The sequence below is a fragment of the Macaca fascicularis genome, chromosome 16 (genome assembly GCF_037993035.2).
Source record: "Macaca fascicularis isolate 582-1 chromosome 16, T2T-MFA8v1.1".
Taxonomy (NCBI): Eukaryota; Metazoa; Chordata; class Mammalia; order Primates; family Cercopithecidae; genus Macaca; species Macaca fascicularis.
In genome coordinates this window covers 58,049,956-58,073,962 of record NC_088390.1, presented here as the reverse complement: position 1 = coordinate 58,073,962, position 24,007 = coordinate 58,049,956, and the positions used below count along the sequence as shown (strand labels likewise).

The 24,007-nt window shown below is 43.3% G+C and overlaps 1 long non-coding RNA gene across 1 annotated transcript; it reads left to right on the top strand.

The window, feature by feature from the left end:
- Positions 1-81: 81 nt before the first annotated feature.
- On the top strand, positions 82-24,007 carry LOC135967671 (uncharacterized). The gene is made up of 4 exons (XR_010581843.2): positions 82-158; positions 5,046-5,099; positions 5,537-5,640; positions 22,762-24,007. It is a non-coding gene; the product is annotated as an uncharacterized lncRNA (long non-coding RNA).

Sequence of the window (24,007 nt, the reverse complement as noted above, 5' to 3'; positions counted from 1 at the left end):
TGTGACGGCGCCCAAGGCGGGGGATAAGGCGGCTCCGGGTCACCGCCCTCTGCCCCCCCGCTCTGTGAGGCCTCTCGAGGCAGTTCTGTGTCTGGGGCAGCGACGCCGACGGCGTTGGGGCGCGAAGGGGCTCATGCTCCTGCGTCCCCCTGGCGCCGGTGAGTTGCGGGCGAGAACAGGGTCCGGGAGGGGGATTGGCGCGAGCGCTTCCTGCCTCCGCCCGCGGGGGGGGGCTCGGCCGTCTCACCTGCCCCCACCCGCGGCGCCGTCGGATCCCAGAGCGGCTGGTGAGGAGATGGGCCTGGCGCGCCGCGGGAAGGTCAGAGGCGCGGAGGAGCAGCGCCCAGATGGCCGGAGAGAGCACAGAGAGAGAGAGAGAAGAGCGGGGTGGGGGAGAGGGAGAGAGAGAGAGAGAGAATATAACAGGCAAGAGAGAAGCAGATCCAAGGGCGCGCCCAGAGAAACCATCAAATGCACAAATAGACAAAAGAGGTAGAGGAGAAAGCCGAGTCCCAGGGACTGAAAGAAGCCATGGGCGTCTGAAGCGAGCGACAAGTTATCCTTGGGAGTTGGAAATGTGAGAGGGAGGGGCGAGGCCGAAGGAGGCTGAGAAGAGAGGGGGCGCTCACACCCTGGGCGGGAGGCGACTGATCTACACGTAGGGCTCCGTATCTGGAGAAAAAGAGAGCGCCGGACCCTCCTCCGCCCACCTCCGGCCCCAGCCGCAGCCCAGTGACTTCCCGCCATCCTCGGACACCGAGCGGCTCCTGCCTGGGGTTGTCCCACCGGGATGGCTGCACCAGGCTGAAGGCTGTCTCTCTACCTGCCTCCTTTTTTCTGTTCCCTGTGCCTTACATGGGTTCATTCCTATTCTATGAACCCAGAGGGAACGACCTTGGCCAAGGTCAGAGAAGGAGCTTGAAAGTTTCACTTTCCATCTCAGCCCTCAGGACGCCTTTGCGTTTTGGCCCTTCGTTAGCGTGCTATCCTGGAATTGCAGGCTCTTCTCTTTATTTCTGAGACGCAAATAGAGGTTCTAACCTACCTACAATCAGTGAAACTATGACAAACAGTGGCATTCCTGGCTGGTTGGTATCTAAGGAGTGGCCCCCCTGCCTGACCTCAGCCCTGAGACCCTGCTTCCTCCTTAGCCTGCATGGGACCGGGGACACCCCCTCACAATCCAGTCCCTTCCTGCAGGTGGTTGTCCAGGAGGCAGGTAGAGAGTGTCTGAGGTCTGGGTCCTAAGCCTGGCTCTGCCACTGACTTCAGCCCCCACCCCTTATCCTTTTAGGCCTCAGTTTTTTCCTCTGTAAAATGGGCAGAGTGGTTTTACAAGTGATTTTACCAAGTGAGAAGTGTGGAAATATCTAATTATAATTGTGAATTTGCCCATTTCTCCTTTCAATTCTATCATTTTTGGTGCTTCATGTATTTTTGAAGCTCTGTTATTAGGTGTGTACCACATTTAGGATTGATGTGTCTTCTTAGGTGTGTACCACATTTAGATTTAGGATTGATGTGTCCTTTTTCTTTTTCTTTCTTCTTCTTTTTTTTTTTTTTTTTTTTTTTTTTTTTGAGATGGAGTCTTGATCCAGCCCAGACTGGAGTGCAGTGGTGCAATCTCGGCTCACTGCAACCTCCGCCTCCTGTGTTCAAGCGATTCTCCCACTTTAGCCTCCCGAGCAGCTGGGACCACAGGCGTGCGCCACCACGCCCAGCTAATTTTTGTATTTTTAGTAGGGACGGGTTTTCACCATGTTGGCCAGGCTGGTCTTGACTCTTGACGTCAGGTGATCCGCCTTCCTCAGCCTCCTAAAGTGCTGGGATTAGAGGCATAAGCCACCGCGCCAGCCATGATGTGTCTTCTTATCCTTTGCTTTTGCAGCCTCCTCTCATTTGCAGGTTCTGTTGAGCTTGAACTGCTGAGACAAAATACGTCCAAATGGGAATTTTATTCTATATCCACTTAAACATGAATGTAGAAGTATGACAAAACTAAATTTTGCTTCCAAAATGTTTTCTTTCTTTTTTCCTTTTTTTTTTTTTTTTGAAACGGAGTTTCGCTATTGTTGCCCAGGCTGGAGTGCAATGGCGCGATCTCGGCTCACCGCAGCCTCAGCCTCCCAGGTTCAAGCGATTCTCCTGAGTAGCTGGGATTACAGGCGTGAGTCACCGTGCCCGGCCCCAGAATTTTTTCTGTTTGGGTCTATTTTTCTACTTTTTCTTCACTTTTTGTTGATATATAGTATACATGAGGTAAAGAATCTAATGTTAAACCTCTGGCTCAATATATTTTTGCATAGATCCCATCTGTGTAACTACCACCTAGATCAAGATGTTTCCTGCTTACCAGAAGGCCCCTTGTAACTCCTTCCAATTAATAGCCCTCTGGTCAATCCCTCCATACCCCCTAACAATTATTTGGCTTTCTATCAGCATATATTAGTTTTGTCTAATCCTTCAACTTCATATAAACATGAGTATGTATTATTTTGTTTGGCTTCATCTGCTCAATATTACTTGTGTGGGACCTATCCATGGTACTGTATATGGCAGTAGTTCATTCATTTTATTATTGTGTTATATTAATTGTATGAACTTATTACAATGTATTTAACCTGTTTGACTCTTGGTGGCCTTAAGGGTTGTTTTCAGTTTGGAGCTATTATGAAAAAGCTGTTATGAACATTACATCTGTGTCTTTTGATGGATGCCTGCACTTGGAGACCCAGGAGTGGACAATATTGGGTAACAGAGTAGGAATATGTTTATGTTTGCTAAATAATGACAGTTTTCCAAAGTGGTTGACCAGTTAACACCCCTACTAGTAATGTGTGAGATACATAGAGAAGTAAGCTTTACAAAAAAAAAAAAAAAAAGACAAAGAGGACTCAGTTACCGCATATGCCTACCAACACCTGACACTGTCTGTCTCTTCATTCTGGTGGGTTTGTGGTAATCTTGCAATGAGGTTTTTTGCTTGTTTGCTTTTTGGGTTTTGTTTTTTTTTTTTTGTACATTTTAAAAAATGTGGTAAAAACATGTAATAAAATTTTCCATCTTAACCTTTTTTTTTTTTTTTTTTTTGAGACGGAGTCTTGCTCTGTCTCCTAGGCTGGAGTGCATGATCTTGACTCACTGCCAGCTACTTCTCCCGGGTTCAGGCCATTGTCCTGCCTCAGTCTCCCGGGTAGCTGGGACTACAGGCGCCTGCCACCATGCCTGGCTAATTTTTTATACTTTTAGTAGAGGCAAGGTTTCACCGTGTTAGCCAGGAAGGTCTCGATCTCCTGACCTCATGATCCGCCCACCTTGGCCTCCCAAAGTGCTGGGATTACAGGCGTGAGCCACCACACCCAGCCCATCTTAACCTTTTTTAAGTGTACAGTTCAGTATGTTAAGCATATTCACACTGTCGTGCCACAGATCTCTAGAATATTTTCATCTTTCAAAACGGGACTCAATACCCACTGAGTAAAAGTTGCCGCCCCATTCCCTCCTTTCCCCAGCACCTGGCAATTATCATTTTACTTTGTTTCTCTAAGTTTGAATACTTTAGATACCTCATATAAGTGGAATCATACTGTATTTGTCTTTTTCTGACTGATTTGTTTCACTTTGCATGTCTTCAAGGTTCACCCACATTGTAGCATGTAATAGGATTTCTTTATTTTTAAGGCTAGGTAATATTCCATTATATTTATATACTATATTTTGCTTATCCATTCAACTGTTGATGGCCATTTAGCTTGCTTCCACCTCTTAGCTGTTGTGAACAGTGCTGCAATGAATATGGGTGTGCAAGTATCTCCTCAAGCTCTCTCTTACTTTCAGTTCCTTTGGGTAGATATTAAGAAGTAGTATCCGCCAAGTGCAGTGACTCATGCCTGTAATCCCAGCAGTTTGTGAGGCCAAGACAGGTGGATCACCTGAGGTTAGGAGTTTGAGACCAGTCTGGCCAACATGGTGAAACCCCATTTCTACTAAAAACACAAAATTAGCCTGGCATGATGGCGGGTACCTATAATCCCAGCTATTCGGAAGGCTGAGGTAGGAGAGTCGCTTGAATCTGGGAGGCAGAGGTTGCAGTGAGCCGAGATCACACCATTGCACTCCATTGCGCTAGGCGACAAGAGCAAAACTCCATCTCAAAAAAAAAAAAAAAATCTGTCAATAAATAAAAGAAGTAGTATTGCTGAGTCATATGGTAATTCTATTTTTAATTTTTTTTTGAGGAACCTCCATACTGTTCTCCATGGTGGCTGCACCATTTTACAGTCCCACCAATAGTGCACAGAGTTCCAATTTCTCCACATCCTTGTCAGCATCTGTTAATTTTTGTTTTGTTTTGTTTTTTGATAGTGGCTATCCTAATGGGTGTGAGGTGATGTCTCACTGTAGTTTTTTGTTCTTTGGCTTTTTTTTTTTTTTTTTTTTTTTTTTTTTTTTTTTTTTTAAGATAGAGTCTTTCTCTGTCACCACAATCATAGCTCACTGCAGCCTTGAACTTCTGGGCTCAAGTGATTCTCCCACCTCAGCCTCCCAAGTATCTAGGACTACAGGCATATGCCACCACTCCTGGCTTATTTTAAAAAGCACTGGGATTACAGGCATGAGCCTCCATGCACAGCTGTGGGGAGAGTTTTGATACAAATTCAATTCAATTTCTGTACATACATAAGACTATTCATATTATATATTTCTTCTTGGGAAAGCTTTGGTAGTTTGTGTTTTTCAATAAATTTGTTAATGTATTCCATAGTGTTGAGTTTATTTGCATATAGTTGTTCTGAATATTCCTTAGTATTCTTTTAATGTCTATATGATCTGTAGTGATGTTCATTCATTCCTGATAATGGTAATTTGTGTTTTCTCTTTTTTTCTTGATCAGTCTGCCTTTTAAAAAACTGGCTGTTTTTAAAACTGGCTGGTTTCATTTTCTCTATTGCTAACAGTTTCTATTTCAGTGATTTTCACTCATCTATGTTATTTCCTTCCTTCTGCTTACTTTGGGTTTAATTTGCTCTTTTATTTTTTCCTAGCTTCTTAAGGTACAAGCTTAAAGTGTTGCTGCTAGACCTTTCTTCTCTTGTAATGTAAGTATTTAATGCTATAATGTCCCTGTGAGCACTTCCTTAACTGCATTCACACTTTGTGACATGTGGTATTGTTCAATTTCCTTTAGTTCAAAATATTTTCTAATTTTCTTCATGCTTTCTAATTTGATCTACGGGTTAAGATTGTGTTGTTTCATTTCCAGAAGTTTTGGCTATTGTTGTTATTGATTTTCTGTTTACTTCTGTTCTGGTCAGGGAACATAATTTGTATAATTTCAATCCTTTTCAATTTATTGAGAATTAATTTATGGCTCAGATTATGGTCTATTTTGGTGAATGCACCATGTGCACTTGAAATGAATGTGGACTCCGCTATCACTGAGTGGAATATCTGTAGAGATCAATAAGGTCAAAGTATTTAATGTTGTTCAAATCTTCTGTATACTTACTGATTTTCTTTTTACTTCTTTTATCAGTTACCAAGTGAGGAGTGTTGAAATATCCAACTATAATTTGTGGATTTCTCCTTTCAATACTATCATTTTTGGTGCTTCATGTATTTTTGAAGCTCTATTTTTAGGTATGTACCACATTTAGGATTTATATATTTTCTTAGTGAAATGACCCTTTTGTCATTATGTAATGCTTTTCTTTATTCATGGCTGTAGTCCTTGTTCTAAAGTGTAACTTGTTTTCTATTTTATATGTATAAAATAGGTGTTTCTTCCCTTGGCTCCTAGGAGGTGCTGGAATTACAGGCGTGGTGGCTTACGCCTGTAATTCCAGCACTTTGGGAGGATGAGGTGGGCAGATCTTTTCAGTCCAGGAGTTTGAGACAGACTGGCCAACATGGCAAAACCCCACCTCTACTAAAAATATAAAAATTAGGCCAGACGTGGTGGCTCACGCCTGTAATCACAGCACTTTAAGAGGCCGAGGCAGGTGGATCACTTGAGGTCAGCAGTTCAAGACCAGCCTGGCCAACATGGTGAAACTCCATCTCTACTAAAAATACAAAAATTAGCCGGGCGTGGTGGTGCATGCCTGCAATCCTAGTTACTCTGGAGACTGAGGCAGGAGAATCACTTGAACCAGGGAGGCGGAGGTTGCAGTGAGCCAAGATGGCGCCATTGCACTCCAGCCTGGGCAACAGAGCAAGACTCTGTCTCAAAAAATAAAAATAAAAATAAAAAAATAACCTGGCATGATGGCGTGTGCTTGTAATCCCAGCCACTGAGGAGGCTGAGACACAAGAATCTCTTGAACCTGGGAGGCAAAGGTTGCAGTGAGCCATGATCACCACCACTGTACTCCAACCTGGGCAACAGAGATCCTGTCTCAAAAAAAAAAAAAAATATATATATATATATGTATATGTATATATATCATATTAATACAGTCACTCAAACTTTCTTTTGATTTTTTTATGTGAATGGGAATTTTTATCCTTTTATTATTGACCTATCTGTGTCTCTATATTTAAAAGCAATTTCTTGTGGGCAGAATATGGTTGAGTCTTGTGTTTTTATTCAATCTGACTCTTATATTGATATTTAAACCTATTGGACTTGGTGAGATTGATATCTACCATCTTGCTATCTGCTTTTTATTTATACTATCTGTTATTTGTTCCCCTTTTCCTCTTTTTCTGCCTTTTTTTAGATTGAATATGTTTTAGGATTTCTTTTTGTTGTTGTTTTGTTTTTGAGACAGAGTTTCGTTCTTGTTGCCCAGGCTAGAGTGCAATGGCGCAATCTTGGCTCACTGCAACCTCCGCCTTCTGGGTTCAAGCGATTCTCCTGTCTCAACCTCCTGAGTAGCTGGAATTACAGGTGCATGTCACCACACCCGGCTAATTTTTGTATTTTCAGTAGAGACAGGGTTTCACCATGTTGGCTAGGCTGGTCTCGAACTCCTGACCTCAGGTGATCCGCCAACCTCAGCCTCCCAGAGTGCTGGGATTACAGGTGTGAGCCACCGGGCATGGCCAGGATTTCTTTCATTTCAACTGACTGTTGGCTTATTAACTCTACTTTTTTGTTTTAATTTTTAGTGGTTACTGTTATTTTAATGTATTAGTCAGATTTTTCAAGAAAAACAAAACCTATAGGAGATGGGTAGATGGATAGATAGATAGATACATACATACATACATAGACAGAGGAGGATTTATTATAAGGAATTGGCTTGCATGATTATGGAGGCTGAGAAGTCCCAAGATCTGCAGTTGACAAGTTGAGGACCTAGGAGTATCAGTGGCATAACTCCAGTCTGAATCTGAGTCCAAAGGCTGGAGAAGATCAGTGTTCCAGCTCAAAAACAGGCAGGGAGAGCCTTCATCTTCTGGCAGGAGTGCCTTTTTGTTCTTGTCAGTTCTTCAAATGATTGGATGTGGTCCACCCACATTAGGGAGGGCAATGTGCTTTACTCAGTCTATTGATTCAAATAACGTAATGCAGAAACACCCTCATAGACATACCCAGAATAATGTTTAACTGAATATCTGGCACCCCATGGCCTAGGCAAGTTGACACATAAAATTAACCATCACATCTGAGATGTACAATTTGCGTCTTTAACTTATCACAGTCTTTCTGCAAAGAATATTATATCACTTATCTGGTCGTAGTGCTGTGTGCTTATAGTCCCAGCTACTCAGGAGGCTAAGTGGGGAGGATTGCTTGAGCCCTGAAGTTTGAGGCTGCAGTGAGCTGTGATCACATCACTGCTCTTCAGCCTGGGCGAGAGAGCAAGAGCTTGTCTCTAAAAAAATAAATAAATAAATAAAAAGAATATTACCTCATGTATAGTGAGTGATACGATAGTATACTTCTATTTCCTCCTCTTTTGTGGCTATTGCTGACATATAATTTGTCTATAGCTATGAGCCCTGCAGTACATTGCTATTATGTTTTGCTTAAATAGTAAATTGTCTTTTAAACATATTAAAATGAAATAAGGTGTTTTATGTTTATGTGCATATTTGCCATTTCTGGTGCTCTTTATACCTTTGTGTAGACCCAAATATCCATCTTTGTAACTTTCCTTCTTCCTGATATATTTTCTTTAACATTTGTATACCGCAGGTATGCTGGTGACAGTTTCTTTCAGTTTTTGTCTGGAAAAGTCATTTAAAGTTAAAACATTTTAAAACTTTACAATTTGCAATAATATTATACTTATGAAGAATTACAAAATTGCACAAAAAATTTCCATAAACGTATCTCCCAATTTCTTCATATGGTAACATCAACAAAACTACCATCCAAACCAGAAGATTGACATTGATACAATACTATTAATTCACCTGGAGACTTCATTCCAGTTTTGTCCATTGTCCTACTATTGCCCCTTTTCTTGACCAGTATTCAGTCCAGGGTTGCTTATTGCCTTTAATTGTCTTTTCTTCTTAGTCTCCTTTAATCTGGGATAGTTCCTCAGGCTTCCTTTCTTGACACTTGTGCCGGTTGTTTACGGTTGCCCTGCAGAGCAAAGATCAGCTCCTCTACCCAAATGTGGTTTGAATGTGGAGACTGATAATGCCACATATACACAAAGACGGCATGAGACATTCTGGGCAGAGCACAACAGGCTCCCCAAAAGGCCCCCAAATGGCTTGAGAACAAGGGAGGGGCAAGTTGCCTTGGGTCTTATTGGGGTTAAGGGCTGGGGATAGGTCATGGTTTTCCCATGCACAAGTCAGTGTTTGAACTTACCTGCTGGAGCCAAGGGAGGAAACACCTAGGCTTTTTTGTCTACCAAATGGAAGGCAAAGATTAAGGAGGAGTTGTGGGGCTTCAAAACTGTCAGTGGTCAAACATCAAATATGGAATCAGATTCTGTTACAATTCACCCCTGATGTTTAATGGATTACTGAAATGTGTCCTGTTTCATTTAATTAAATTTAAACTTGTTTAAGTGTGCTATGATGGTACTCTATGACACCTGCAGCCTGAGGCCAGTAAAGCAGGGATAATTTCTGTTGAATTCCTTCTTATTAAAGAACCCAATGTTATGTATTTTGAGAAATGAAATGAATGCCTTGGTCACTCTCAAGATTTGTGAAGGGGATAAGGAGTGTCTTGGCGAGGCCTTGTATTGTGGCTTGAGTATGTGCAGAGATATATCTGACCTTGATTTATATTTCTGGGTATCTTCAAGCAAGACATTTCCAGAGTTCTTTACCCCAAAGAGGATGACTTTGGATAAAGAACTGTTGTTGCCATTAGTCGGACCAGATAGCCAGGTAATTGGCAATGGCCTAGGGTCTGAAAAATGTTAAGATGGGGTCGCTTATTGGCCAGGGCATCCTTTGTTGCCACGATGACTGCTTGAAGTTTGGCAAATTGTGTGGATCCTTGGGTCCTGTCTTTTATCAGGGATGTCTGTTAAGAGATGGAAAACGTAGAATCAGATATGACGGTAGCACTGCCATTTTTAAAGTATACGAATTCCCTTTGCTGTTCACTTAGTTGATCCCAAGGGATCCCCAAGAAGCCAAGAGGTCTGAGAAAGGAATGGCCTCCTTCAGCACTGTGGTATCTGGTCAGGAACCGAGGACAGGGGAGCCCATGGCATCCTGCAGGTGGGATATGCTACAGGATCCAGATTTGGCTCCATACTATAGATATTATTTTCATTTTAGCAAGGAAGCCTCAATAGCCATGCCAAGCTTTGGAGGTGTGGCTTCCATGGCCCAAGGCATAGCGGGCAACTAGTGTGCCATGGTCTCAAGGCCTGTAAGAGCCTCCCTTTTTGGAAGAGTCCAGTATGCAATCAGCAATTGTCACTCTAATGATGTATAGCATTGGGCTGAGGAAGGCGATTTCTTGCATCAGAAACCCGCAATGTATGGCCATCACAAGTGAACCAAAGACTATAGAAGTATGAGAGGAGGTTGCTAAAGCCTCTACAGTGAAGGAATTTCTGGGGAGCACTAACAGTAGGGTCTGTCCTTTTGCAATTTGAATAGGTTCTAAGCCTTTTGTTATAGCGGACCCCATTTAGGTGAACAAATTTGTAAGGAACAGCAAAAATGGGCTTAAGTAGGGCCAGGTGTGATGGCTCACACCTGTTATCCCAGCACTTTGGGAGGCCGAAGCGGGTGAATCACTTGAGGTCAGGAGTTTGAGACCAGCCTGGCCAACATGCTGAAACCCCGTTTCTACTAAAAAAATACAAAAAAAATTAGCTGAGCCTGGTGGTGGGTGCGTGTTATCCCAACTTCTTGGGAGGCAGAGGCAGGAGAATCGCTTGAACCTGAGAAGTGGAAGTCGCAGTGAGCCAAGATCATGCCACTGCAGTCCAGCCGTGGTGGCAGAGGGAGATTCTGACTCAAAAAAAAAAAAAATGCCTTAAGTAAAATGTGTAAAGGAGGAATATGTTGCTTCAGGACCCCCAAAGTTCTAAAAGATACTGGGCTTTTAGCATTATGGGTGCTAAGAGGATCAACAGAGATTTCTTGACAATGCCAGGGATAAACAGCTCTGTTTACCAAATAATGCCCAGAAATTTTACTGAGGTATGCTTGTGCTTTTACCTTGTACTTTGTGTGGAAGCAATGACCCATCCTTTTTTATGAGCTTCCTTTTGAATGTTTGTATGCCTTAAATTAGTGTGTCAAATGAATTTCCATTGCACCCAGCTACTTCAGGAGGCTGAGAGGGGAAGATCATTTGAGCCCAGGAGTTTGAGGCTGCAGTGTGCTATGACTGTGCTTGCAAATAGCTACCGTGCTCCAGCCTGGGCAACATAGTAAGATCCTGTCTTTTTAAAAAATTAATTTCCTCTGAGAAGGATGTCATCAATCTAACATCATACTTGTGTTTCTGGAGACAGTTGGATGCAGTTAAGGTTTTGTTTGTAAAGACTGTGTGCAATGGCAGGTCTGTTGGGGGTCCCATGGGTAGCTAGATAAAAGTATATGGTGTCCATGCAATGGACAAGCTGGTTGAAATGGGAACTTAAGGAACATATTAGCTCAAATATATGATAGCAAAGTATTTGCCAGTTGCTGACTGGAGGGAGGCAGTAATTTTAGTAATATAGAAGCTGTCCTGTTTTTTATTCACAACACTTCTGACACTAAATGTATGGATTTTTTCCCCCTATACCAACTGATATGGTTTGACTGTGTCTCCACCCAAATCTCATCCTGAATTGTAACTCCCACAATTCCCACGTGTCGTGGGAGGAACCTGGTGGGAAGTAATTGAAACATGGGGGTGGGTCTTTCCTGTGCTATTCTCAGGATAGTGAATAAGTCTCACAAGATCTAATGGTTTTAAAAATGGGCGTTTCCCTGCACAAGCTCTCTTTCTTTTGCCTGCTGCCATCCATGTAAGATGTGACTTGTTCCTCCTTGCCTTCTGCCATGATCGTGAGGCCTCTCCAGCCATGTGGAATTGTAAGTCCATTATACCTCTTTTCTTCCCAGTCTCAGGTATATCTTTATCAGCAGCATGAAAACAGCCTAATACACCAACCAATTTTCCAAGTCTCTGAACATCAGCTGGGTGTCCAGCAATTCTGTTTCATTCTGACACTATCTACCTGGAGTTAGCATCAGTTCCCATGAAATTGCCCCATCTGTAGAGACCAATCACAAGTCCCAGGCCTCCTGTACTTCTGACTGACCAGTTAAAAATTGGATGTTCTCATGACCCCCTCCTCAGTTTCCATAATTTACTGGAATAGCTCACAGAACTCGGGAAAATACTTTACTTACATTTACTGGCTTATTATAAAGGATGCAACTCAGGAACAACCAGTTGGAAGACATGCCCAGGGCAGGATATTGAGCGGGGGTCGGGGAGGGTACACCCAGAGTTTCCATGCCCTGAGTGCTTCACTTTCCCAGGACTTCCACATGTTCACAGAACCCTGTAGGGTAGAGGGGTTATGGAGGTTTCATTACATAGGCATGATTGATTAAATCATTGGCCATTGGTGACTGATTCAATCTCCAGCCCTCTCCCCGCCCCATAGGTCTGAGATGAGCCTGAAAGTTCCAACCTTTTAATGCCTTGGTCTTTCTGATCATCAGCTCCCATCTTGAAGCTATCTAGCACCCCCAGCTAATCATTTCATTAACATGCAAAAGACATGTATTAGCCTAAAGATTTCAAGGGTTTCAGGAGTGCCAGGAACTCATTAAGTGGAACTGCAGCATTATGATTGTGGTAATCCACCATCAGGCATCCTTCATTCATTCTAGTAAGACCAGGACAATTTGGAGTGGAGAAAAACTGGGGACAATCACCCTTCTCTAAATAGGTCTTATGTAATGGGTTTTGAGCTTATGGCTGGGTGCGGTGGCTTACACTTGTAATCCCAGCACTTTGGGAGGCTGCAGCGGGTAGATTGCTTGCATCCAGAAGTTTGAGACCAGCCTGGGAAACATGGGGGGAAAACCGTCTCTACAAACAAACAAACAAAAATTAGCCGAGCCAAGTGGCATGTGCCTGTAGTCCTAGCTACTTGGGAGGCTGAGGTGGCAGGATGACCTGAACCTGGGAAGGGGAAGCTGCAGTGAGCCGAGATTGCACCACTGCACTCCAGCCTGGGCCACAGAGTGAGACCCTGTCTCTAAAAGGTCCTAGTTCATTTTATTTATTTGTATTTTATACAGAGTCACTCTCAGGATACCTAGTTTAATCTATGTTGGTCTGTGTGAACAGTTTTAATAGGTTACGATAAAGGCTCAGGTTCTCATTTTGTTAAGCCAGTTGTAATTGCCAAAAACTTAATTTTGCTTTTGTTTAGTACTGACTAGGCCAGAGTACATGCCCATTGTAGAATATTTTAGGGCAACAGGCACTATGAATATGGGGAATTTAGGGAAATCAATAGTTCTTTTTTTTTTTTTTTTTTTTTTTTTTTTTTTTGACACGGAGTCTTGCTCTGTTGCCCAGGCTGGAGTGCAGTGGCACGATCTCGGCTCACTGCAACCTCCGCCTCCTGGGTTCAAGCGATTCTCCTGCCTCAGCCTCCTGAGTGGCTGGGACTACAGGCACCTGCCACCGCGCCTGGCTAATTTTTTTGTATTATCCAGGATGGTCTCGATCTCCTGACCTCGTGATCTGCCTGCCTCGGCATCCCAAAGTGCTGGGATTACAGGTGTGAGACACCGCGCCCAGCCAAGTTTTGTATTTTTTTAGTAGAGACAGAGTTTTACCATGTTGGCCAGGCTGGTCTCAAACTCCTGACCTCAGATAATTCGCCTGTCATGGCCTCCCAAAGTGTTGGAATTATAGGCGTGAGTCCACGTCTGGCCAAGTTTTGTATTTTTTTAAGTAGACATGGGGTTTCACCATGTTGGCCAGGCTGGTCTCGAACTCCTGACCTCAGGTAATCCACCCACCGTGGCCTCCCAAAGGGTTGGGATTATAGGCATGAGCCACTGTGCCTGGCCTAAAGTTAATTTAGAATTTATGTTGTACAAGTGCGAAAGCCAAAGAGACCCCCCGCCTTCCTCCTTTAAATATCTTTTTTATTGTATAGGTTTTAGAGTAAATTTCAGATTTACAATTGGGTTAAATCATGAACCTCTGTTAAGTTGTGTGTGTGTGTGTGTGTGTGTGTGTGTGTGTGTGTGTGTGTGTGTGTCTGGGGGAGTTACTGGATGTACTTCAGGAGGAGGGAGCTTCTCTTCTCTGCTCATATTTATGTTTATTCTTCTGGAGAGTCACAAATCAGTACCCTCAGGGTAAGGGGCCACTTTCGCGGCAGCCACTTTCATGGCGATTGTTATTTTATTTGATTTAGGGACCCTGGACTTAAGCTGGATTTTTTTTTTTTTTTTTTTAGACAGTGTCACTCTCTCTCCCAGGTTGGAGTGCAATGGTGTGATGTCAGCTCACTGAAGCCTCAACTTCATCAGCTCAAGTGATCCTACCACCTCATCCTCCAGAGTAGCTGGGACTATAGGCAACCACCACCACACGCAGCTGATTTCTGTATTTTTTGTAGAGATGGGATTTTGCTGTGTTGCCCAGGCTGGTGGAATTTTTTTTTTTTTTTTGAGACAGGATCTTACTCTGTTGCCCAGGCTGGAGTGCAGAGGCACAATCTCAGCTCAGTGCAACCTCTGCTACTGGGTTCAAGTGATTCTCATGCCTCAGCCTCCTGAGTAGCTGGGACTACAGGGGCACACCCTCACATCTGGCTAATTTTGTATTTTTGGTAGAGATGGGGTTTCACCATGTTGGCCAGGCTGGTCTCAAACTGCTGACCTCAAGTGATCTGCCCGCCTCGGCCTCCCAAGTGTTGGGATTACAGGTACAGGCATGAGCCACTACACCCAACCCCTGGATTTTTTTTAATGGCAAGGTCTTACTCTGTCACCCAGGCTGGAGTGCAGTGGCACAATCATGGCTCACTGCAGCCTCAACCTCAAGCAATCTTCCCACCTCAGCCCCCACAAGTAGCTGGGACTACAGGTACATGCCACCATACCTGGCTAATTTTAAATCTTTTTATATAGATGAGGTGTTTTTTGTTTGTTTGTTTGTTTGTTTACAAAATCTCGCTCTGTTGCCAGGCTGAAGTGCAGTGACACAATCTCAGCTCACTGCAACCTCCATCTCCTGGGTTCAGGCAATTCTACTGTCTCAGTCTCCCGAGTAGCTGGGACTACAGGTGCGCACCACCACACCTAGCTAATTTTTGTATTTTTAGTAGAGATGGGGTTTCACCACGTTGGCCAGCATGGTCTCAATCTTTTGACCTTGTGATCCACCTGCCTCAGCCTCCCAAAGTGCTGGGATTACAGGGGTGAGCCCCTACGCCCGGCCTAGACGAGGTCTTACTATGTTTCCCAGGCTGATCTTGAACTCCTAGGCTCAAGCAATTCTCCCACCTCAGCCTCCCAAAGCGTTAGAACTACAGGCATGAACCACTGCACCCAGCCTTGAGTTGGATTTGAATGAATCCCTTGATAGGTTAAGCTGAAGCACTTAATCAAACCCAGCTTCTTTCTGGGTCTGTTTTATAGTTATCTGGTAGGGTGATGATGGTGTCCTCTGACCCTTTAAGAGAGATGGAGTAATGCATTCTGGCCTAGTTTTTATAAGGGTTCATGCCATGGAGTGCTATTGAGTGTTTTTATCTTTAATCCTGGTGACTGTGCTTCCTCACCAGAGCAACCACCAGATGGCCCTGTATATTGCACAGGGTATCAGCCTTTCTCCTGCACACTCTATTGAACATAGGCTAATGCCTAGTTGGGACACACAACCAATAGTCACAAAATAATAAGTGTCATGCCCTTGAGTCTAGTATCAGCCATGGTTTATGCCAGAATCAAGACATATGATTCAATCTGAGATGCACAGATAGGTCCAGATGGGGCTCATATTTTAGGGCCACTTTAAGGACATCTTCAATTTTATACTTCTGTCTCAGAATGCCAATTACAGAAACTTTCAATTCAGGTCAGTTACATCCATAACAGAGATTTAGTAGTACTCAGCAAATGTAGAACAAAGCAGCACAGCTCAAAGTGTGAGCTTGCCAATAGGCAGCAGAATCAATAGCAAGCCAAAGCGAGAGGAGAGAGACCCCTGATGGTAGGTGGCTATCATCTAAGGCACGCTGTTCTCTGTGCCAGCTGTCTTGTGATTGCCCCACAGGGGAAGGGATCAAATCTCTACCCCAGATTTGGTTTAGACGTCAAGATTGGTGATGCCAAATACACACATACGGAGGGTTTGGAAAAGCTTATTACTCGTGTTATGAGGTTTTCTGTTCAGAACAGGGCAGGCTCTTAAGCAGGCCTAAAAACAGCTTGAGAACAAGGAGAGGCAAGTGGCTCTGGGTTTTATTGTTAGGGAGTAAAGCCGGGGTGAGGGTTCTGATGCACAGGCCAGGGTTTTGTGGTTTGAATTTCCCTACTGGTGCAAGAGAGGAGAGTACCCTGGCATTAAAGGAGGAGAGTACCCTGGCATTATTATTATTATCATTATTATTATTATTTTGGAGACAGAGTCTCACCCTGTTGCCCAGGCTGGAGCGCAGTGGTGCAATCTCGGTTCATTGCAACCTCTGCCTCCTAAATTCAAGCAATTCTTGTGCCTCAGCCTCCCAAGTAGCTGGGATTACAGGCATGCGCCACCATGCCCAGCTAATCTTGTATTTTTAGTAGAGATAGGGTTTCACCATGTTGGCCAGGCTGGTCTCAAACTCCTGGCCTCAGGTGATCCATCCACCTTGGCCTCCCACAGTGCTGAGGTGTGAGCCACCATGCCCAGCTTCTGCCTTTATTATTGGCTTGCCCAGGTTTTGGGTAAAAGGGAAAGGAGGAGTGGGGCTGTGGACTTGAAAACTCAGCAGTCAAACATCAAAAATGGAATCAAGTAATTTATTACACTGGTCAATTATTTTGTAAAATGCGTCTCAATTTGAATTTGATATCCCTCATGACTAAATATATAAGCATACCTCTTGGCATGAAAACCACAGATGTGATGTTGTACCCATCTCAGTTCATGACATTATGAGGTACAGGATGCTAATAGGTCTCTCATGTTCGTAGTTTAAAGATGGAAAAATTTTTAAGTTAATAGTTTTTATTTTAGCACTTTAAAGATGTTATTCCATTATCTTCTGGTATGCATAGTTTATGACAAGAAGTCCATTGTATTTGTCTTCTTTGCTCTTCTAGGTAATGTGTTCATTTTTTTCTAGGTACTCTAAGATTTTCTTTATTAATTTTTATTAATATTTATTTATTTATTTTTAGATGGAATCTCACTCTGTTGCCCAGGCTGGAGTGCAGTGGTGTGATCTTGGCTCACTGAAACCTCTGTCTCCTGAGTTCAAGCAATTTTCCTGTCTCAGCCTCCCGAGTAGCTGGGATTACAGGCATGTGCCACCATGCTCGGCTAATTTTTGCATTTTTTTTTTTAGACAGAGTTTCGTTCTTGTCACCCAGGCTGGAGTGCAATGGTGCAATCTCAGCTCACTGCAACCACCGCCTCCTGGGTTCAAGTGATTCTCCAGCCTCAGCCTCCTGAGTAGGTGGGATTACGGGCACCTGCCACCACACCTGGCTAATTTGTGTATTTTTAGTAGAGATAGGATTTCACTATGTTGGCCAGGCTGGTCTCTAACTCCTGACCTCAGATAATCCACCCACTTCAGCCTCCCAAAGTGCTGGCATTATAGGTGTGAGCCAACTCACCCAGCCTAATTTTTGTATTTTTAATGGAGATGGGGTTTTGCCATGTTGGCCAGGCTCGTCTCAAACTCCTGACCTGATGTAATCTGCCTGCCTCGGCCTCCCAAAGTGCTGAAATTACAGGCATGGGCTACCATGCCCAGCCTCTTTTATTTGTTTTTACTTACTTATTTTTTTAAGACAGAGTCTCACTCTGTTGCCCAAGCTGGAGTGCAGTGCAGTGGTGCAATCTTAGCTCACTTCAACCTCCGCCTCCCAGGTTCAAGCAATTCTCCTGCCTCAGCCTCCCGAGTAGCTGGGACTACAGGCGTGCACCACTACGCCTAATTTTTGTATTTTTACTAGAGACAAGGTTTTGCTGTGTTGGCCGGGCTGCTCTCGAATTCCTGTTCCCAAGTGATCCACCTACTTTGGCCTCCCAAAGTGCTGGGATTACAGGCTTGAGCCACGTGCCCAGTCAACATTTTCAATAATTTGATTATGATGTGTCTTGGTTTTGATACTATCTTATAAGTCATTGATGCTCTGTTATTTTTGTGGATTTTTTGTGCTTTATTTTCAATAGTTTTTATTGCTATATTTTTAAATTCACCAATCTTTTCTTATGCAGTGCTTCTGCAGTGTATAATCTGCTGTTAATTCCTCCTGTGCATCTTTCATTTTTAGATCATATGCTTTTCATCTCTTGAAGTTCCATTTTGGGTACTTTAAAAATATATTTCTTTTCTCTCTTCATCATATTTATGTTTTTCTTTATACCCTTGGGCATAATTTATGAGATTTATAATGGCTATTTTAAGATCCTTGCCTACTAATGTCATCATCTCTGAATTTTGTGGTCTGTTCCTATTGCTTCATTTATCTGCTGGTTATGGGTAATTTTTTCCCATTTATTTGACTACCTGGCAATTTTTTATTGGATGCTGAATATCGTGTATTTTGGGTTGTTGAGTGCAAGATATTGTTGTATTCTTTTAAAGAGTACTGGAGAAAAATACAAAAATTAGCTGGGCATAGTGGCACACGTCTGTGGTCCCAGTTACTCAGGAAGCAGAGGTTGCAGTGAGCCGAGATCATGCCACTGCACTCCAACTTGGGTGACAGACAGAGTGAGACTCTGTCTCAAAACAAAACAAAACAAAACAAACACTCAAACAAAAAAACAGAGTTCTGAATTTTGTCCTGGCGTATAATTAAGTTACTTGTGATTTGTTTTCTTCTTTTAAGTCTTGCTATTAAGCTTTGTTAGGAAAAGCCCAGGTTGGCCTCTATTCTAGAGCTGTTAATAATTTAGCCCCACTAAGTCTCTATCCTCCTGAAGACTCTACCCAATACCTGTGTGTTATGAGGTCTCTTCACTCTGGTTGATGGAAACACAAACTATGCCCAGCCCTGTGTAAACTCCAACACTTGTTCAGTCTTCTGCTTTCTGATTTTACTTTTTCTAACCGTCTGGAATTTCACCCCACACCTGTGTAGATCAGTCCCCAAAGACTTGAGGGAATCTCTAATGATCTATGAGACTTTGTTGCTTTCTCTCTCTCTCCCCCCATGCAGCTCTTGCTTCTCTGGCACTCTCTCCCACAAATTCTAGCTGCCTTCACGTCCTTGAACTCTAAACCCTGTCTCCTAAACTCAGTGAGACCACGGGGCTTTGTTTGGGTACTCCATGTAGCACTCTCTTCACTGTCTCCTTGTAGTAAGCTGGGGCTCTGGTGAGGCTGAACTTATTTTTCTTTTCTCAGAGATCTTAGTCTTGCACTGCCTGCTGTCCAATGAGTGAAAACAGTCGTTTCATATATTTTGTTTAATTTACTAGTTTTGGGTGTGTGCGGTGGGGGAAGCAATCTCTACAACAGTTTATCCTTCATGCGCAGAAGTGGAAGCCCCACAGTGATCCCTTTAAAATACATGGCTAGGCCAGGTGCAGTGGCTCATGCCTGTAATCCTAAGACTTTGGGATGCCAAGGCAGGTGGATTGCTTGAAGCCAGGAGTTCTAGACCAGTCTGGGCAACATGATGAAACCCCATCTCTACTAAAAATACAAAAATGAGCCGGGCATGGTGGTATGTACCTGTAGTCCCAGCTACTCTGGAGGCTGAGGCACAAGAATCACTTGAACCTAGGAAGTGGAGCTTGCAGTGAGCCAAGATCACACCACTGCATCTAGCTGGGCAGCAGAGAAGACTCTGTCTCAAAAAAACATAAATAAATAAATAAATAAAATACATGTCTAAAACCCAACCATGTACTTAATATTTCAAATGAAGTACTGAAATGGCTCTATAATTCAAACTTTTAGATGTATCTAGCTTTATTATTATTATTATTATTATTATATATATTTTGAGACAGAGTCTAGCTATGTTGCCCAGGCTGGAGTGCAGTGGCATGATCTCGGCTACTACAACTTCCACCTCCTGAGTTCAAGCAATTCTCCTGCTTCACCTACTTAAGTGTATATTTAATTGGTTTGAAGGTGATTTCGTCTCTGGAAGATTTTCCCAAGAACCTTTTACCAAGCCAGGGAAGAAAGAGCTTGGGACATTGGAGGAATAGGAACTTGGCTAGATGTGGCCAGAGCAGAGGAAGAGAGGAGAGTGGTGTAGGATGAGATTAGAGAGCCAGCTAGAAGCCAGATGATGCCAGGCCTGGGACATCAGAGTGAGAAGCTTGGATTTTATTCCAGGTGTAATGGGAGGTCACTGAAAGGTTTTAAGCAAGAGGGTGGCATGATCTGATTTTAAAGATCACATTGCTGTATGAATGATGGCTTCTAGGGGGCAAAGGCAGAAATAGAGACCATTTAGGAAGCTGCTGTTGTAGTCAAGGTGGACAAATAGTGACTTGAATAAAGGTGGTGACAGCAGAAGTAGGCAGAAGTGTTTAGGGACTAGCGGTGTTCGAATATCTACTATGTGTTTGTCAGCTAGAAACACATGACAGAGAAATAACAGATTAATAAAAGAGATAGATCCTGACCCTGTGGGGCTTCCAGGCAAATGTAGTGGTTAATTCTTAATATTTTGGGGGTCACAGACTCCTGTGAGAATCTTACCTAAGCTACAGACCCTCACCACAGAAAAAAGCACATAATCACACATGCTCACTTTTTTGTACCATTTTATGAATATTTTACATTCATCATGATAAGTTCACCTGGTCAAGTGGATATTAAAGGATAAGTAAAGGCTCATATATGTGTGGACAAGGAGTGCATACAAAATTATGGAGAAATGATGGTGGATCAGTGGAGCAACTGGGGAGCTGCTGTGTGCTGGGGCAGAGGAGAGTGACAGGACAGGGGCCTAGCATGCCTCCAACCCAATCAGCAAAGCATCCACACATCCACAGCACTGTGCTGGGTGGGAAAGCTGCTTCTCACCCTGGCTGAAAGAGAAGATGCAAACGATGTAGTGCTTCATCAATGTTGTAGACCAAACATTTATCTGTCTCCAAAATGTATATGTTGAAATAGAATCTCCAGTGTGATGGTATTTGGAGGTGAGGCCTTTGAGAGGTAACTAGGTCATAAGCCTTCATGAATGGGATTAGAGCCCTTATAAAAGAGACTCCCATCTGCCATGTGAGGATACTGAGAAGATGACCATCTACAACCCAGGAAGCAGGCCTTCGCCAGACACCAAATCTGCCAGCGCCTTCACCTTGTCCTTCTCAGCCTCTAGAACTCTGAGAAGTGTTTGTGGTTTAAGCTGCCCAGTCTAGGATATTTTTGCTGTGGCAGCTCAAACTGCCTAAGGCAATCAGTAACCTCAGGATAGGAGTGGGCTGCCAGGTGGAACCTTCTTGAAAGGTTTCTGGATGGAAGATTTGAGTCACTTAAATATATATCATGTATCACGTGTGTGTGGAGAGAGAGAGGCAGGTGGGGCAGGAGAATATGTACTGCCTCGTTATGCATGCTAGTATAGTCCTGATTTATTATGCTGTCATGTGATACATAACAGTGTTTGGGTCAGCAATGAACCACATATATGGTAGTCATCCTATAAGGTTATAATACCAGGCCAGGCACAGTGGCTCACGCCTGTAATCCCAGCACTTTGGGAAGCCTAGGCAGGGGGATAACCTGAGGTCAGGAGTTCAAGACCAGTCTGGCCAATGTGGAGAAACCCTGTCTCTACTAAAAATACAAAAATTAGCTGGGCTTGGTGGCATGCGCCTGTCATCCCAGCTACTCGGGAGGCTGAGGCAGGAGAATCGCTTGAACCCAGGAGGCGGAGGTTGCAGTGAGCCTAGACCCCACCATTGTACTCCAGGCTGGGCAACAAGAGCAAAACTCCATCTCAAAAAAAAAAAAAAAAAAAGATTATAATACCATATTTTCACTGTACCATTTCTATGTTTAGATACACAAACACCACTATGTTATAGTTGCCTAGAGCATTCAGTATACAGTACTCAACATGCTGGATGAGTTTGTAGCCTAGGGGCGAAAGGCTACACCATATAACTTAGGTGTGTAGTGGGTTATACCATCTAGGTTTGTGTAAGTATACTCTGATGTTATCACAACGATAAAGTCACCTAGCCATGCATTTCTCAGAATGTTTCCCTCTTGCTAAATGGCACATGACTGTATTTCAGTTTCTTCTTTCTTTTCTTCCTTCCTTTCTTTCTTTCTTTCTTTTCTCTTTCTTTCCTTCTTTCTTTCTCTCTCTCTTTCTCTCTCTCTCTCTTTCTTTCTCTCTCTCTCTCTCTTTCTTCCTTTCTCTTTTTTTTTTTTTCAGGGTCATTCTCTGTCACCCAAGCTGGAGTGCAGTGGTGCAAACTCGACTCACTGAAGCCTTGACTTCCTGGGCTCAAGCAGTCCTTTCCCCTCAGCACCCAAGTAGCTGGGATTACAGACACACGCCACCATGCCCGGCTTTTTTTTTTTTTTTTTTTTGAGATGGGGTTTATCCATGTTGCCCAGGCTGGTCTTGAACTCTTAAGCTCAAGTAATCTGCCCACCTTGGCCTCCTCCCAAAGTTCTGGGATTGCAGACCTCGCCCGGCTATTTCAATTTCTAAAGTGCTAGTAAAAATCCACTAAATTGTTTACCCAACTCATCAACGAGTTACAACCCACAGTTTGAAAACCCTAGTCTAGATTTTTTTCTTGCTACTCCCTTCAGTATGAACATGAGAAAGGCTCATCATCATTCCATATTTGATATTTTGACATAAATCTGCTGGATTTAGCTAAATTACAATTCGCCCAAATAACCAGGAGAAATTTGACTAGAACTATCTTGGTATTGCCCCTGGTTGTTGCTTCTTTTTGACAGTAAACCAAAAAATTAAGCGCATGGTTATGGAGTCTGACTGCTTGAGCTGGCTGCCCCACCTGCCTCAGTTTCTTCATCAGTATCTGGGACATCATCATCCTAATAGTACCTGCCTCCTGGGTAAGCCATGTAAGACAATTAACACAGGGCCTGGCACATAGTAAGTGCTCAAAAGATGTTGGCAACTATGGTATTTATTATTTTTTAAACTGTCAATGTTGTTGTCTTATAGCGGAGACCTGAAAGCAGCTTAACCATGAGCAGCACTCAACTAAGCGAAGAAATTCTTCGCAATAAATAGGGATGTTTGAAAGGTTTTACGTTGGACCCGCCTTACCGTGGACAGACACTAGAGGGTGCTCCTCGCTCAGAAAGCCGCGTATTGCCAGGCCTGGGACCTCTGCCAGGAAGCGCTTGGACTGCCGGTCCTGAAACTTTCTCTTTGGGTCTGGTAATTTACTGGGGAGAAGTATCTGCTGCCTTGGTTCTGAAACTAAAGGCTTTTACGGAAGGAGGAGGAGACTGCAAGCGGCTACATGGAGCAGAAATGGGGCTCCTCCAAACTTTCACCAATTGGCGTTCTGCTGGACTGTGACTTGGAGAATACGAGCAGTGTCTCATTCACCCAGGAGTCCCAGGGTGTAGCACACATAGCGTCTGGCAGATAGTAAGCGCTTTGTAAATATTTATGGAATGGGACCAACCGATGGGGGCGTCTAAGACCTAAATAATTATAATTCCGAATTGGGGAGTGCTGGCACGATGATCACAGAGCATTAAGGGCTCTCCCAGAAGAATGAGGGCTGGGGATGACTGGCCAGAATGGCTTCCTGAAATTCAGGAGCCCTGGCACTCTCTGGAGTACACAGAAAAGATCTTCCACATCTGGCTTTTGGATATTTAAAAACAGCTTCCTGCTCCATTTCTTTCATGTCCTTTCTCTGGAATGATTTCTAGGCTTTTCACTAAGTTGATCGCTCCCTGCAGACTTATAGGAAGGCAAATAATAGTTTAGCACCTACTGGGTTCAAGCATCTCCTATAATCTCCATTATCTGATTTAATTGTGTCTTTATCTCATTTAATCCCTACAACAACTCTCTGAGACTAAGGTTATTATCCGCATTCTACAGATTAGAACTTGGCAAGGTTTGATAACGGGCCCAAGATCACACCATCAGGGAGTGACAGGACAGTATTTGAACCCAGATAGTCTAGTAGCAAAAGATGCTTTTAAAAATTTTCACTTAAAAGAATAACAACAACAGCAACTAACAGTATGGAGGGGGCCAGATACTTTTCTATGTTTTACATTTATTAACTCATTTAAGTCATTTAATTGCTATACACTTAGATGTCATCCTTTCTATTAGTACATTGCTAGTACTGAAAAGTGAAGAGAATGATATAACAAACACCCATGTACTCATCACCTGGCATGAAAAAAAGATTAAAGTTGATATTATCCAGCTGCAAAAA